Below are 14,945 nucleotides of genomic sequence, written 5' to 3'. Positions count from 1 at the left end.
CTGCCCAGAAACACGCCCCACATACAGGGCAGGCAACACCAACTACACACGCAAGCTTGGTACACCAATTGGGCCCCACAAGACTCACTCCCCCACTCACCAAAAAGGCTAAGCAGGGGAGAACTGGCTTGTGGAGAACAGGTGGCTCGTGGACGCCACCTGCTGGTTAGTTAGAGAAAGTGTAATCCACAAAGCTGTAGATCTGATAAATTAGAGATAAGGACTTCAATAGGTCTACAAACCCTAAAAGAACCCTATCAAGTTCAGCAAATGCCACGAGGCCAAAAACAACAGAAAATTATAAAGCATATGAAAAAACCAGACGATATGGATAACCCAAGCCCAAGCACCCAAATCAAAAGACCAGAAGAGACACAGCACCTAGAGCAGCTACTCAAAGAACTAAAGATGAACAATGAGACCATAGTACGGGATATGAAGGAGATCAAGAAGACTCTAGAAGAGCATAAAGAAGACATTGCAAGACTAAATAAAAAAATGGATGATCTTATGGAAATTAAAGAAACTGTTGACCAAATTAAAAAGATTCTGGACACTCATAGTACAAGACTAGAGGAAGTTGAACAACGAATCAGTGACCTGGAAGATGACAGAATGGAAAATGAAAGCATAAAAGAAAGAATGGGGAAAAAAATTGAAAAAATCGAAATGGACCTCAGGGATATGATAGATAATATGAAACGTCCAAATATAAGACTCATTGGTGTCCCAGAAGGGGAAGAAAAGGGTAAAGGTCTAGGAAGAGTATTCAAAGAAATTGTTGGGGAAAACTTCCCAAATCTTCTAAACAACATAAATACACAAATCATAAATGCTCAGCGAACTCCAAATAGAACTAATCCAAATAAACCCACTCCGAGACATATACTGATCACACTGTCAAACACAGAAGAGAAGGAGCAAGTTCTGAAAGCAGCAAGAGAAAAGCAATTCACCACATACAAAGGAAACAGCATAAGACTAAGTAGTGACTACTCAGCAGCCACCATGGAGGCGAGAAGGCAATGGCACGATATATTTAAAATTCTGAGTGAGAAAAATTTCCAGCCAGGAATACTTTATCCAGCAAAGCTCTCCTTCAAATTTGAGGGAGAGCTTAAATTTTTCACAGACAAACAAATGCTGAGAGAATTTGCTAACAAGAGACCTGCCCTACTGGAGATACTAAAGGGAGCCCTACAGACAGAGAAACAAAGACAGGACAGAGAGACTTCGAGAAAGGTTCAGTACTAAAGAGATTCGGTATGGGTACAATAAAGGATATTAATAGAGAGAGGGAAAAATATGGTAAACATAAACCAAAGGATAAGATGGCCGATTCAAGAAATGCCTTCACGGTTTTAACATTCAATGTAAATGGATTAAACTCCCCAATTAAAAGATATAGATTCGCAGAATGGATCAAAAAAAATGAACCATCAATATGTTGCATACAAGAGACTCATCTTAGACACAGGGACACAAAGAAACTGAAAGTGAAAGGATGGAAAAAAATATTTCATGCAAGCTACAGCCAAAAGAAAGCAGGTGTAGCAATATTAATCTCAGATAAAATAGACTTCAAATGCAGGGATGTTTTGAGAGACAAAGAAGGCCACTACATACTAATAAAAGGGGCAATTCAGCAAGAAGAAATAACAATCGTAAATGTCTATGCACCCAATCAAGGTGCCACAAAATACATGAGAGAAACACTGGCAAAACTAAAGGAAGCAATTGTTGTTTCCACAATAATTGTGGGAGACTTCAACACATCACTCTCTCCTATAGATAGATCAACCAGACAGAAGACCAATAAGGAAATTGAAAACCTAAACAATCTGATAAATGAATTAGATTTAACAGACATCTACAGGACATTACATCCCAAATCACCAGGATACACATACTTTTCTAGTGCTCACGGAACTTTCTCCAGAATAGATCATATGCTGGGACATAAAACAAGCCTCAATAAATTTAAAAAGATTGAAATTATTCAAAGCACATTCTCTGACAACAATGGAATACAATTAGAAGTCAATAACCATCAGAGACTTAGAAAATTCACAAATACCTGGAGGTTAAACAACACACTCCTAAACAATCAGTGGGTTAAAGAAGAAATAGCAAGAGAAATTGCTAAATATATAGAGACGAATGAAAATGAGAACACAACATACCAAAGCCTATGGGATGCAGCAAAAGCAGTGCTAAGGGGGAAATTTATAGCACTAAACGCATATATTAAAAAGGAAGAAAGAGCCAAAATCAAAGAACTAATGGATCAACTGAAGAAGCTAGAAAATGAACAGCAAACCAATCCTAAACCAAGTAGAAGAAAAGAAATAACAAGGATTAAAGCAGAAATAAATGACATAGAGAACAAAAAAACAATAGAGAGGATAAATATCACCAAAAGTTGGTTCTTTGAGAGGATCAACAAGATTGACAAGTCCCTAGCTAGACTGACAAAATGAAAAAGAGAGAAGACTCATATAAACAAAATAATGAATGAAAAAGGTGACATAACTGCAGATCCTGAAGAAATTAAAAAAATTATAAGAGGATATTATGAACAACTGTATGGCAACAAACTGGATAATGTAGAGGAAATGGACAATTTCCTGGAAACATATGAACAACCTAGACTGACCAGAGAAGAAATAGAAGACCTCAACCAACCCATCACAAGCAAAGAGATCCAATCAGTCATCAAAAATCTTCCCACAAATAAATGCCCAGGGCCAGATGGCTTCACAGGGGAATTCTACCAAACTTTCCAGAAAGATCTGACACCAATCTTACTCAAACTCTTTCAAAACATTGAAAAAAATGGAACACTACCTAACTCATTTTATGAAGCTAACATCAATCTAATACCAAAACCAGGCAAAAATGCTACAAAAAAGGAAAACTACCGGCCAATCTCCCTAATGAATATAGATGCAAAAATCCTCAACAAAATACTTGCAAATCGAATCCAAAGACACATTAAAAAAATCATACACCATGACCAAGTGGGGTTCATTCCAGGCATGCAAGGATGGTTCAACATAAGAAAAACAATCAATGTATTACAACACATTAAAAACTCGAAAGGGAAAAATCAATTGATCATCTCAATAGATGCTGAAGAAGCATTTGACAAAATCCAACATCCCTTTTTGATAAAAACACTTCAAATGTAGGAATTGAAGGAAACTTCCTCAACATGATAAAGAGCATATATGAAAAACCCACAGCCAGCATAGTACTCAATGGTGAGAGACTGAAAGCCTTCCCTCTAAGATCAGGAACAAGACAAGGATGCCCGCTGTCACCACTGTTATTCAACATTGTGCTGGAAGTGCTAGCCAGGGCAATCCGGCAAGACAAAGAAATAAAAGGCATCCAAATTGGAAAAGAAGAAGTAAAACTGTAATTGTTTGCAGATGATATGATCTTATATCTAGAAAACCCTGAGAAATCGACGATACAGCTACTAGAGCTAATAAACAAATTTAGCAAAGCAGCGGGATACAAGAATAATGCACATAAGTCAGTAATGTTTCTATATGCTAGAAATGAACAAACTGAAGAGACACTCAAGAAAAAGATACCATTTTCAATAGCAACTAAAAAAATCAAGTACCTAGGAATAAACTTAACCAAAGATGTAAAAGACCTATACAAAGAAAACTACATAACTCTACTAAAAGAAATAGAAGGGGACCTTAAAAGATGGAAAAATATTCCATGTTCATGGATAGGAAGGCTAAATGTCATTAAGATGTCAATTCTACCCAAACTCATCTACAGATTCAATGCAATCCCAATCAAAATTCCAACAACCTACTTTGCAGACTTGGAAAAGGTAGTTATCAAATTTATTTGGAAAGGGAAGATGCCTCGAATTGGTAAAGACACTCTAAAAAAGAAAAACGAAGTGGGAGGACTTACACTCCCTGACTTTGAAGCTTGTTATAAAGCCACAGGTGCCAAAACAGCATGGTACTGGCACAAAGATAGACATATAGATCAATGGAATCGAATTGAGAATTCAGAGATAGACCCTCAGATCTATGGCCGACTGATCTTTGATAAGGCCCCCAAAGTCACTGAACTGAGTCATAATGGTCTTTTCAACAAATGGGGCTGGGAGAGTTGGATATCCATATCCAAAAGAATGAAAGAGGACCCCTACCTCACCCCCTACACAAAAATTAACTCAAAATGGACCAAAGATCTCAATATAAAAGAAAGTACCATAAAACTCCTAGAAGATAATGTAGGAAAACATCTTCAAGACCTTGTATTAGGCGGCCACTTCCTAGACTTTACACCCAAAGCACAAGCAACAAAAGGAAAAATAGATAAATGGGAACTCCTCAAGCTTAGAAGTCTCTGCACCTCAAAGGAATTTCTCAAAAAGGTAAAGAGGCAGCCAACTCAATGGGAAAAAATTTTTGGAAACCATGTATCTGACAAAAGACTGATATCTTGCATATACAAAGAAATCCTACAACTCAATGACAATAGTACAGACAGCCCAATTATAAAATGGGCAAAAGATATGAAAAGACAGTTCTCTGAAGAGGAAATACAAATGGCCAAGAAACACATGAAAAAATGTTCAGCTTCACTAACTATTAGAGAGATGCAAATTAAGACCACAATGAGATACCATCTAACACCGGTTAGAATGGCTGCCATTAAACAAACAGGAAACTACAAATGCTGGAGGGGATGTGGAGAAATTGGAACTCTTATTCATTGTTGGTGGGACTGTATAATGGTTCAGCCACTCTGGAAGTCAGTCTGGCGGTTCCTTAGAAAACTAGATATAGAGCTACCATTCGATCCAGCGATTGCACTTCTCGGTATATACCCGGAAGATTGGAAAGCAGTGACACGAACAGATATCTGCACTCCAATGTTCATAGCAGCATTATTCACAATTGCCAAGAGATGGAAACAACCCAAATGTCCTTCAACAGATGAGTGGATAAATAAAATGTGGTATATACACACGATGGAATACTACGCGGCAGTAAGAAGGAACGATCTTGTGAAACATATGACAACATGGATGAACCTTGAAGACATAATGCTGAGCGAAATAAGCCAGGCACAAAAAGAGAAATATTATATGCTACCACTAATGTGAACTTTGAAAAATGTAAAACAAATGGTTTATAATGTAGAATGTAGGGGAACTAGCAGTAGAGAGCAATTAAGGAAGGGGGAACAATAATCCAAGAAGAACAGATAAGCTATTTAACGTTCTGGGGATGCCCAGAAATGACTATGGTCTGTTAATTTCTGATGGATATAGTAGGAACAAGTTCACAGAAATGTTGCTATATTATGTAACTTTCTGGGGTAAAGTAGGAACATGTTGGAAGTTAAGCAGTTATCTTAGGTTAGTTGTCTTTTTCTTACTCCCTTGTTATGGTCTCTTTGAAATGTTCTTTTATTGTATGTTTGTTTTCTTTTTAACTTTTTTTTTCATACAGTTGATTTAAAAAAGAAGGGAAAGTTAAAAAAAAAAAAAAAGAAAAACAAGGAAAATAAAAAGATGTAGTGCCCCCTTGAGGAGCCTGTGGAGAATGCAGGGGTATTCGCCTACCCCACCTCCATGGTTGCTAACATGACCACAGACATAGGGGACTGGTGGTTTGATGGGTTGAGCCCTCTACCATAAGTTTTACCCTTGGGAAGACGGTTGCTGCAAAGGAGAGGCTAGGCCTCCCTATATTTGTGCCTAAGAGTCTCCTCCTGAATGCCTCTTTGTTGCTCAGATGTGGCCGTCTCTCTCTGGCTAAGCCAACTTGAAAGGTGAAATCACTGCCCTCCCCCCTACGTGGGATCAGACACCCAGGGGAGTGAATCTCCCTGGCAACGTGGAATATGACTCCCGGGGAGGAATGTAGACCCGGCATTGTGCGACGGAGAACATCTTCTTGACCAAAAGGGGGATGTGAAAGGAAATGAAATAAGCTTCAGTGGCAGAGAGATTCCAAAACGAGCCGAGAGATCACTCTGGTGGGCACTCTTACGCACACTTTAGACAACCCTTTTTAGGTTCTAAAGAATTGGGGTAGCTGGTGGTGGATACCTGAAACTATCAAACTACAACCCAGAACCCATGAATCTCGAAGACAGTTGTATAAAAATGTAGCTTATGAGGGGTGACAATGGGATTGGGAAAGCCATAAGGACCAAACTCCACTTTGTCTAGTTTATGGATGGATGTGTAGAAAAGTAGGGGAAGGAAACAAACAGACAAAGGTACCCAGTGTTCTTTTTTACTTCAATTGCTGTTTTTCACTCTAATTATTATTCTTGTTATTTTTGTGTGTGTGCTAATGAAGGTGTCAGGGATTGATTTAGGTGATGAATGTACAACTATGTAATGGTACTGTAAACAATCGAAAGTACAATTTGTTTTCTATGACTGCGTGGTATGTGAATATATCTCAATAAAATGATGATTAAAAAAAAAAGAAATAAAAAAAATAAAACAAATACTCCCAATCTGACAAGGTAATAAAGAACAAGGAATATCTGAGAAATATTCAGAGGTGGTAAAAAGAAATGATGACTAAATGTAACATGGTATTCTGGATGTGATCCTGAAACAGAACAAGAACATTGGGTAAAAGCTAAGGATATCAGAATAAATCAAGGGTTTAGTTAATGATAATGTATCTGTTCTGGTTATTAATTGTAACAAATATGCCACAGTAATGTAAGATTAATGTTAACGATGGGAATAAATGGTGTGTCATATATGGGAGTTCTCTGTTGTATCATGATTTTTCTATAAATCTAAAAGTGTTCTTAAATTTTTATGTTTAGTTAAAATAATTTTAAGTGACCTTGAGAGAAACCCATTCTTTTTCAGCTTTTCAAAACCAGGTAGAAATCAGGTAAACACTATTTTTATACGTCCAATGTAATAATAGATTCATATGAGGATTGTAAATGGATATTAAAAACACTGAAGACAATTTGGGGGTCTGGAAATTCACATTGTTCTCATGTATTACCAGGCTGATTTTATTTTAACTGTAAAAGAAACCCATCATCTTTAGCATGGGATAATCTGGTTACCACCTTTACCTAGTTAGCCAAGTTTGCATCACCAATTATGAGGTAATGGTCTTTTGCCATGATGGAAAAGGGAAAACATAGCACACCTATTCTGCCAAAAATTTAAGCTATCTAATTGTGAGGAAACATCAGAAAAATATGGATTTTGAGATATGTGTACAAGATAAGCTGTTTTGAACAATTTGAAAAACTAAATGTCATGAAAGGGGAAAAAAATTCAAAAAATTCTAGACTAAGCATATCTCATGAGTCATGGTACCGGAAAGGAAAAAGTGACCTTTAATTGAGTCCTTGATGGAAAAGTAATAACTTGGAGAACATGATTTTGGGAAATAGAGAAAATTTTGAATACAAACTGTATATTATATTGTATTGAATTATTGATAAGTATTCTGGTTATGATAATAATATTATAATTATGTAGGAAATGCCTTTGTCCTTTTGATGTATATGTTGGAGTAGTCCAGGGCAAAATATCATCAGGTCAGTATCCGTAGTTGAACGCTTTATATGTATCCATATGCACATAGATGGAGAGAGAAGAAGGCAAATTGTTCACATTGTTTAATCTTGGTCAAAATGACATATGGTATTAATTTTAAAATTATTTAAACTGTCTGTTTAATATTTTTCAAAACACATTGGGGAAAAAAGTCATTGATTCACATTTCTCTTGTATCTCTGCTCAATTTCTCTGTGTACATCACACCTTAGCTTCATGAAAGAGTTTTCCTTTCATGTTACTTTTGCTTATGCATAGAATATCTTAGTGGTTAAGAAAATATTTCTGGACAAGATGACCTGGGTTGATTCCTGAGTTTTATGTTGGTATTTCTGTGCACAAATTAAAACAGTTCTTTGTCCCTTAGTTTTTTTTTTTTTAATGTGCTTATTGGAAAATAATGTATGCTGATAAAAATAAATGACTCAACAGGTATGCTATAATGTCAAAATGAAAACAACTGAAAAGTTATTTGTAAAAATAGATTGTTGAGGTTTAATTTAAAATACAACAAAAAAGAATAAACCTACAAGACAAAAATAAGAACCCTGAATGTAACAGATAGTATTCATCCAGTTGCAAATAAAACATCTCTTCAAACAATTTAACCAGTAAGCAAATCTACTGAATGACAAAACTAAAAGAGATATTTTATTCCAGTGAGTCTAGTGGTGTTCCTCAGTGATTCCCTCATTTACATCTTCCTTTGCAGGTTGATTTCATGCCCAGACTGTCTTCCCCCTTGATGGCAAAGTAGATGAGGATGATGTTAGATTTTACATCCACACACAACACAACACATTCAGAGAGTGAATGACTCTGTTTTTGTAGCTCTCTTTTAAATAAATAAACATATTTATCATGAACTTCCATAAAATCGTCTTTTCTTTCTTATGGGGACACAAGCAAGTCACATACTTATCTTTTAACAAATTTTGATATTCAATGTAAATAAAGTTTGGGGGCACAGATGCAGAAATATGTTAAAAAAAATCATGGTGCCTTAGAAAAAGGGAAAAGGGATCAATGGTTGTAAGGCTTACAAAACAATGCCCACCAAATAGAGGGTGGAAACAGAGGTACAGCATCTATCTAATTCAAAGACTCTCAAACTGTTTTGCTTTTGGGCTCTTTTATGTTCTTAAAAAATATTTAGGACCTAATAAAATGTTTCTTTATGGTATTTATCTAACTGTATTACCTATAATAGAGATTTAAACTAAGGAATTAAAAATATTTTTTAATAATTCTTTCAAAAATAAAAATAATAAACCTATTGCATGTTAACTTAAATAAGTGTATTAAAAATTTATTGAAGCTGATGAGAGATGCATGGAGATTCATTTTTTCTGTATTTGTCATTTTTCATAGTAAAACTTTAAGTGAGCAAGGTAAAGCAAACACACAAAAAGAAGAGCCAAATAGTTAAACAGAGCCTTAAGATGGGACATAGAAGAAACCTTTATTTACTGATTGGTTTTTTTAATATAAATTTTTATCATGCAAAAAATACAGACTTCCTATATACCACCCTATTATGGACACCTAGCATTGATATGTTACATTTGTCACAACTGATGAAAGCACATTTTTATAATTGTACTATTAATTATAGTCCATGTTTTAACTTAGAGTTCACTCTTTACTGGTTGATTTTTTATATTTTTCTTACCATATCCTGGGGTTAATTCTAGACTCTAATTTTTTTTTTATAAACTCTGTATTGATGCTTGAATTAATATGATGTGGTTTAAATTAGTGGGAATTTATCACATTTTAATTTCTGATATCTGATATCTGTCTCTTTCAATATTTTCTTGGTCTATCTACCTGGCAGGTTTTAATACTGTTTACCTAGTTCTTTATAAGTCACCTCTGGTCTTTTGATTGTAATTACATCAAACTCTTAATTTACATAAAACTTATGAGTAGAATCATAAACTTATTTTAGGTCATTAAGCAAAATATATCCCAGAATGATTCAATAATTAAAGATGAAAATAGGAAGTGTCTGAAAATATCAATGAATGAGTTTTCAGAATAGGAAGTTTTTAAGCAGGAAGAGAATCAAAGAAATTACAAAAGGAATAATCGATATATATGAATACATTAAAAGGAAAATTTCTGTACATCAAAAAAAAAACATCATAAGAAAGCTGAGACAGCAAATAGGTAATTGAGAAAAAATGAACCATAATTACATGCAAAAGTGAAATAGCCTCAGAGAGATTGTAAGTCTCATTGAAAAAGTTGGCAAAGGACACAAGCAGGTGATTTGCAGGAAAAATTAAAATGGTCAATAAATGTATGAAAAAAATGTTTAAATTCTCTAATCACAGATATGATGTCACCTTAGTTATACATGATGTAGTTAGGAAATATTGAATGCCCACATATTTCAGGCCCTGTATTAAATCCTTGTAATGTAATATCCAATATGACATCACTGATACTCAAAAGAAGAAAATAAGCCTTCAATTTCTTTATCCAAAAGTAATTTGAATTTACTGTTTTTCTTCCTTTAAAATATGCTTATATCTATGTACCTGTCTCCTTTCGGAGGGTCTCTTCCAACTTCATGTATTATGGGAATTACTGTGGTTAATCTCTTTGATTATAGTCTCTGTTCCAAGTTGAATACCAGATCAGATCTCTAAAATTACAATCACATTACTTTGCTTCCAGAAGACATCAATGTTTGATGCTTCTTAGATGAATTAAGATTAATTAAGTCCTTAGAATCGAATTAAGATTCTAAGTAACCTTATCTACATCTATCCATTTTTCCCCTCATTAACCAAGAGTCTTAACAATAGTTCTGCTAGCTTTCCCACTCTGTCCACCCATTGTGCGCCTCCCTGATCCAATAACCCCAGGGCCAAACTCATTTTCATAAACTTTTACTCTGCTGATTCTATTATTCCTGTTTTCCTCAAATATATATAAAAAAAATTTTTGCATTCTTTAAAGCATATTTACTTCTCATGCTTTTTTAACTAAATACCCCAGGCAAGACTGATCTCCTATGTCTGAACATCTGAGTATGTTATATACACCCAACACAATCAAGGATTGCTTGTGTGTGATCTGCATTGCTGTTCATATATGTGTGTTCAATATTCATTTTATATTGCAAACATTTTGGGATTAACTGTGATTTAAGTAACTGTGAATGCAACTGTAAAATGCTTGGAAAAGAGGCAGTGTTGAGCCAAATCTCAATCCTATTCATGGGTGAATTAGAACTTGGGTAAACTACTAAATATTTAATAGTGTGAGTTTTATTCTGGAAAAGGATAAAAAATAATGTCCAACTCATTGGCAGGCAATAAATGTGAAAATTCTAGTTTAGCACCCAGCAGATAGTAGGTTCTGAGTAAGTTATTTTTTCTTTCATTTTGTACTTTTACGTGATCAATAAATATTTTTTTGTTCAGATGCTTGCATGGCAGCTCCCTCTTTTTGTTAATGATGTGAATATAACAATTTATATTGAAAATAGTGCAGGTTAATTGTGCTCCTAACAACAAACAAGACTATTAATGACATCAGGGGTTCAAATAATTGACTTAATTGATATATTCAGAATTGCAGTATCATCCATCATGAACAACTAATCAAATTACCTGCTAACATTCAAATCCAAAGGGATTTCAATATGTCACATCATTTTCAACACACTTTCAGTCATCTTTAGAGGACGAATACTAAGGGAAGAGATGGACATGTGCTTGAGAATACATGTTCTACATGAATCCATATTCAAACATAGTCTCTGGAACAAAATGAGAATCAAATTCAAAAGCACAGTTTACATTGATAGATTATGTGTTTAAGAAAGGATTAAAATTTGAGAACTTGGATTTGAGTTTGTTTGATTAGTGATCTCATATGTTTAACAACAATATTACGTTTATATCTTGTGGTCTTTTCTTAGTATGTGTTTAATTTATTGAACATTCAAACTAATTGCAGCCTGACACAATTTTTGAACTCAGGAGTAATCATTTACTTGTATTTGATGAATTTTATTACGTTAGAATTCACAATACATCTCAGGAGAAACCCTCCTTTCTGAATGTATATATGCATTTAAACATTACCTGGCTTTCACATCATCTAATTTTACTGCTTTTTATATTTTACATACAAAAATGGCCACTTTACATTTTCTCACTATCCCTTGCCTTCAAAAAAAGTCACCATATTAAAATCAGTTTGTTACAGAGGCTGCTATTTGATTCAGAATGTTCTGAGATTTATTCTTCACAATTCTTTTCACAGCATTTATTACTGCCTTATTTCTTAGACTATAAATAAAAGGACTTAAGAAAGGAATTACTTGAATATAAAAAATAGCAACAGGTATATCTTTATCTTCTTCTTTGGATGAACTTGGTTGAACTTACACAAAAAGTAGAGAACCATAGAATATTGAGACAGAAAGAAAGTGGGATGCACAAGTCGATAAGGCTTTGCCCCTTCCTTCTTTGGATTTCATTTTGAAAATAGTGAAGAGTATGTAAAAATAAGAGATTATGACTATAGTAATAGTGAAGCTTAGAACTGCCCCTGAAATGATGCGTAGCATCAGGGCATTGATATAGGGGTCAACGCAAGAAAGTTTGTACAATGGAAACATATCACAAAAAAAGTGACTGATTTCATTAGAGTCACAGAAATTTAACCTAAGCAGTAATCCTACCTGAATTATGGAATGCATGTTTCCAGCTACGTAGCCCCATGTGATCATCTGGGCACTGAGTTTCTTGGACATCCTCGTGTGGTACTGCAGTGGGCTGCATATTGCCACATATCGGTCATAGGCCACTGCTGCCAGAAGAAAGCAGTCTGTAGTTTCAGCAAAGCAGAAAAAGTAAAATTTTGCCATGCATTCATGTAAGGAAATTGTTTTGCTTTTTGAAATGAAGTTTTGTAACATCTTGAGGATAACAGCACAAGAACAGCAGGAATCCATCAGAGCCAGGTTGCACAGAAAGATGTACATTGGTGTGTGAAGACGACGCTCCATATAGATCAAAGCCACCAAACCAAGATTCCCAACCATTATGATCAGATAGATAACAAAGAACACCACAAATTGAAGGTGTTTCAGCAATGGTTCATCAGTAAATCCTATGAGGATAAATTTAGTTTTCATGGTGTGGTTACTGTCTGTCATCTCCACCTTCCCTATTGAGATAGAAATAATGGAGAAATAATATTTCAATTTAGAAAGTGTCTTAATTTCTACTCAAATTTCCCTTTGTACAATAGGTAGAAGATTTTCTTCAATTGTCTTCTCTTGTCTCCGAATACGTTCACACCTATTCTAGGGGATATTATTTCCCCTACAGTACAGGTTTGTGACCTCAAGGTATTTGTCAGGATTCACAGGAATATTTTTATAATTTCAAAGAGAGTCCTTAGAATATTTGGTTTTCTGTATGAATTTATGGAAGTTTAGTGTACAAATCTAGTATATCCATACATGGCGTAGTATTTTCAAATCCTCTCAATGTCAGTTTTTGTATTGAATATCTTTATAGTATCCTTAAAAACAATTATTCTGTACATGTATTTTTTTCTACCATATAAACATTTTTATACTATCCCATTGGAATTATGTTTAAAAATGGCACACAGTAGATATGTTAATTTATATGTCTTAGGAAGTTCATAGAGATCACTAAATATGAAGGATGGGACTGTTCACCTTTAATGAAATATACCTGAAAAATCAGGAAATAAATATTCACATATTTATTTAATAGGTAATTTGTATATTTCACCTTCATGTTTATATCAGTGTGGGATCTATGCCTGCCTGTGCAATTTCCCTAGGACTACTTATAAATAAAATATCATTTTTTCCCATTTATCTAAACACATCCCTTCCTTGCTTTCAGGTTCTCCTTGATATTATAATATTACTAGGCTTCTGAGCAAACCCTTATAATGGTGAAAAAATTATGAGTTTTTAAGATACCCCTCATTTACCCTATCCTACTTGTTCCATAAAGATTACTCCTAATATGTTTAGTTTATCACATAAGAGCTTTGTATTATTTGATTACTTATTTAAGTTCACCTTCCCTTGATCATTTTCAGGTGTTTATCTTTATTGGAGAACAGTGGATATAGTTTCCTGATACTGACAGAAGCAACAGCCTGCTTCCAGAAAAACATTAAACTTTGGTATCTCTAAGATAGATTCAAATTCCTTGGGTGTCATTTAACATTCTCTCCAACCGTATCGACTTCTGTCTTCATTTTCCACATTTGACAACAGCCTCCAGCTTTGTCACTCTGTTCAAACATTGCTCACCTACATCCTCACTCTAACCTGAGTACCACATTCATTTTCACAAATGTCCTGCTGTTTTTCCTGTTAGTCTTGTTAAAATATCTAAATTGTTTCCATCCATTATTTAAGGAACAATTCATATATAATGCTACTTACTAACATTTTAACTAAATAATCCAGACCACAATGATCTCCATATTCTAAACATTCAAGCATATTTTATATATCCTGTATAATCTAGGATAATCTACATTGCTTTTTTATACATTCATCCACAATTTCCTTACCCGACTGCAGCCTTTGAGAAAAATGGTGACATAATTCTTTGAAAAGACCGTTAAAATGCTATGAAAAATGCAGAATGATTCAAATACCATCTCCACTCTGATCACCTGTGACAAATGAACCTGTAGTCATTATCCTACCAATTTTACTAACTTACCTCCTTGATGCCTGCAGACTTAGATTTTTAACTTGGAAAATGACACTAATATATAAATTATTCAAAAAATCATTTTGTACTGTATTTTTCTTTTATCTGAATTGAGTAATTAATACAATTTTTCTACTTCCTTGTACAATTCCTTGTACAATTTTTGAAAGTATATATCTATACTTATAAGTTCATATAATAATTAGGCATGCTTTTAGTTTTCCAATTCTTACAAAAACCATAAATCTTTAAACTTACTAGTATTTTAGAAAATAAATTTTGTTTTGCTTCTCAAGACTAGCTTCTTTCTTTATTAATTGATTCATTAGGTGGTATTATCTGAAGATGTAAATCATGTAAGTTCTTCTGTAAAAACTGGTTTATTGTATACGATGACAACATCAATATAAAGGATTTTGATGACATTCTATTTGTTATTTTTTTAAAATATTAAATATTAACCATTTAATAATTTATATAAATTAGAAATAACTTTCAGTGCATATTCCTGTATTACTTAAAAGAATTGCTGTGTGATCTTACTGTATTTTTTTCTGAATTTTTATACTCAGGAAATGTTATTGCAGTATTGTGTCTCATCTGTG

General features: G+C 34.1%; 1 pseudogene; it reads right to left on the bottom strand.

Moving 5' to 3' along the window:
- Window positions 1-11,813: 11,813 nt before the first annotated feature.
- LOC119533094 lies at window positions 11,814-12,782 on the bottom strand (annotated as a pseudogene).
- Between the last annotated feature and the right edge of the window lie 2,163 nt (window positions 12,783-14,945).

The sequence above is a fragment of the Choloepus didactylus genome, chromosome 1, assembly GCF_015220235.1.
Source record: "Choloepus didactylus isolate mChoDid1 chromosome 1, mChoDid1.pri, whole genome shotgun sequence".
Taxonomy (NCBI): domain Eukaryota; kingdom Metazoa; phylum Chordata; class Mammalia; order Pilosa; family Megalonychidae; genus Choloepus; species Choloepus didactylus.
The sequence above is the reverse complement of the archived record's forward strand: the minus strand, read 5'-3'. Positions and strand labels throughout refer to the sequence as shown.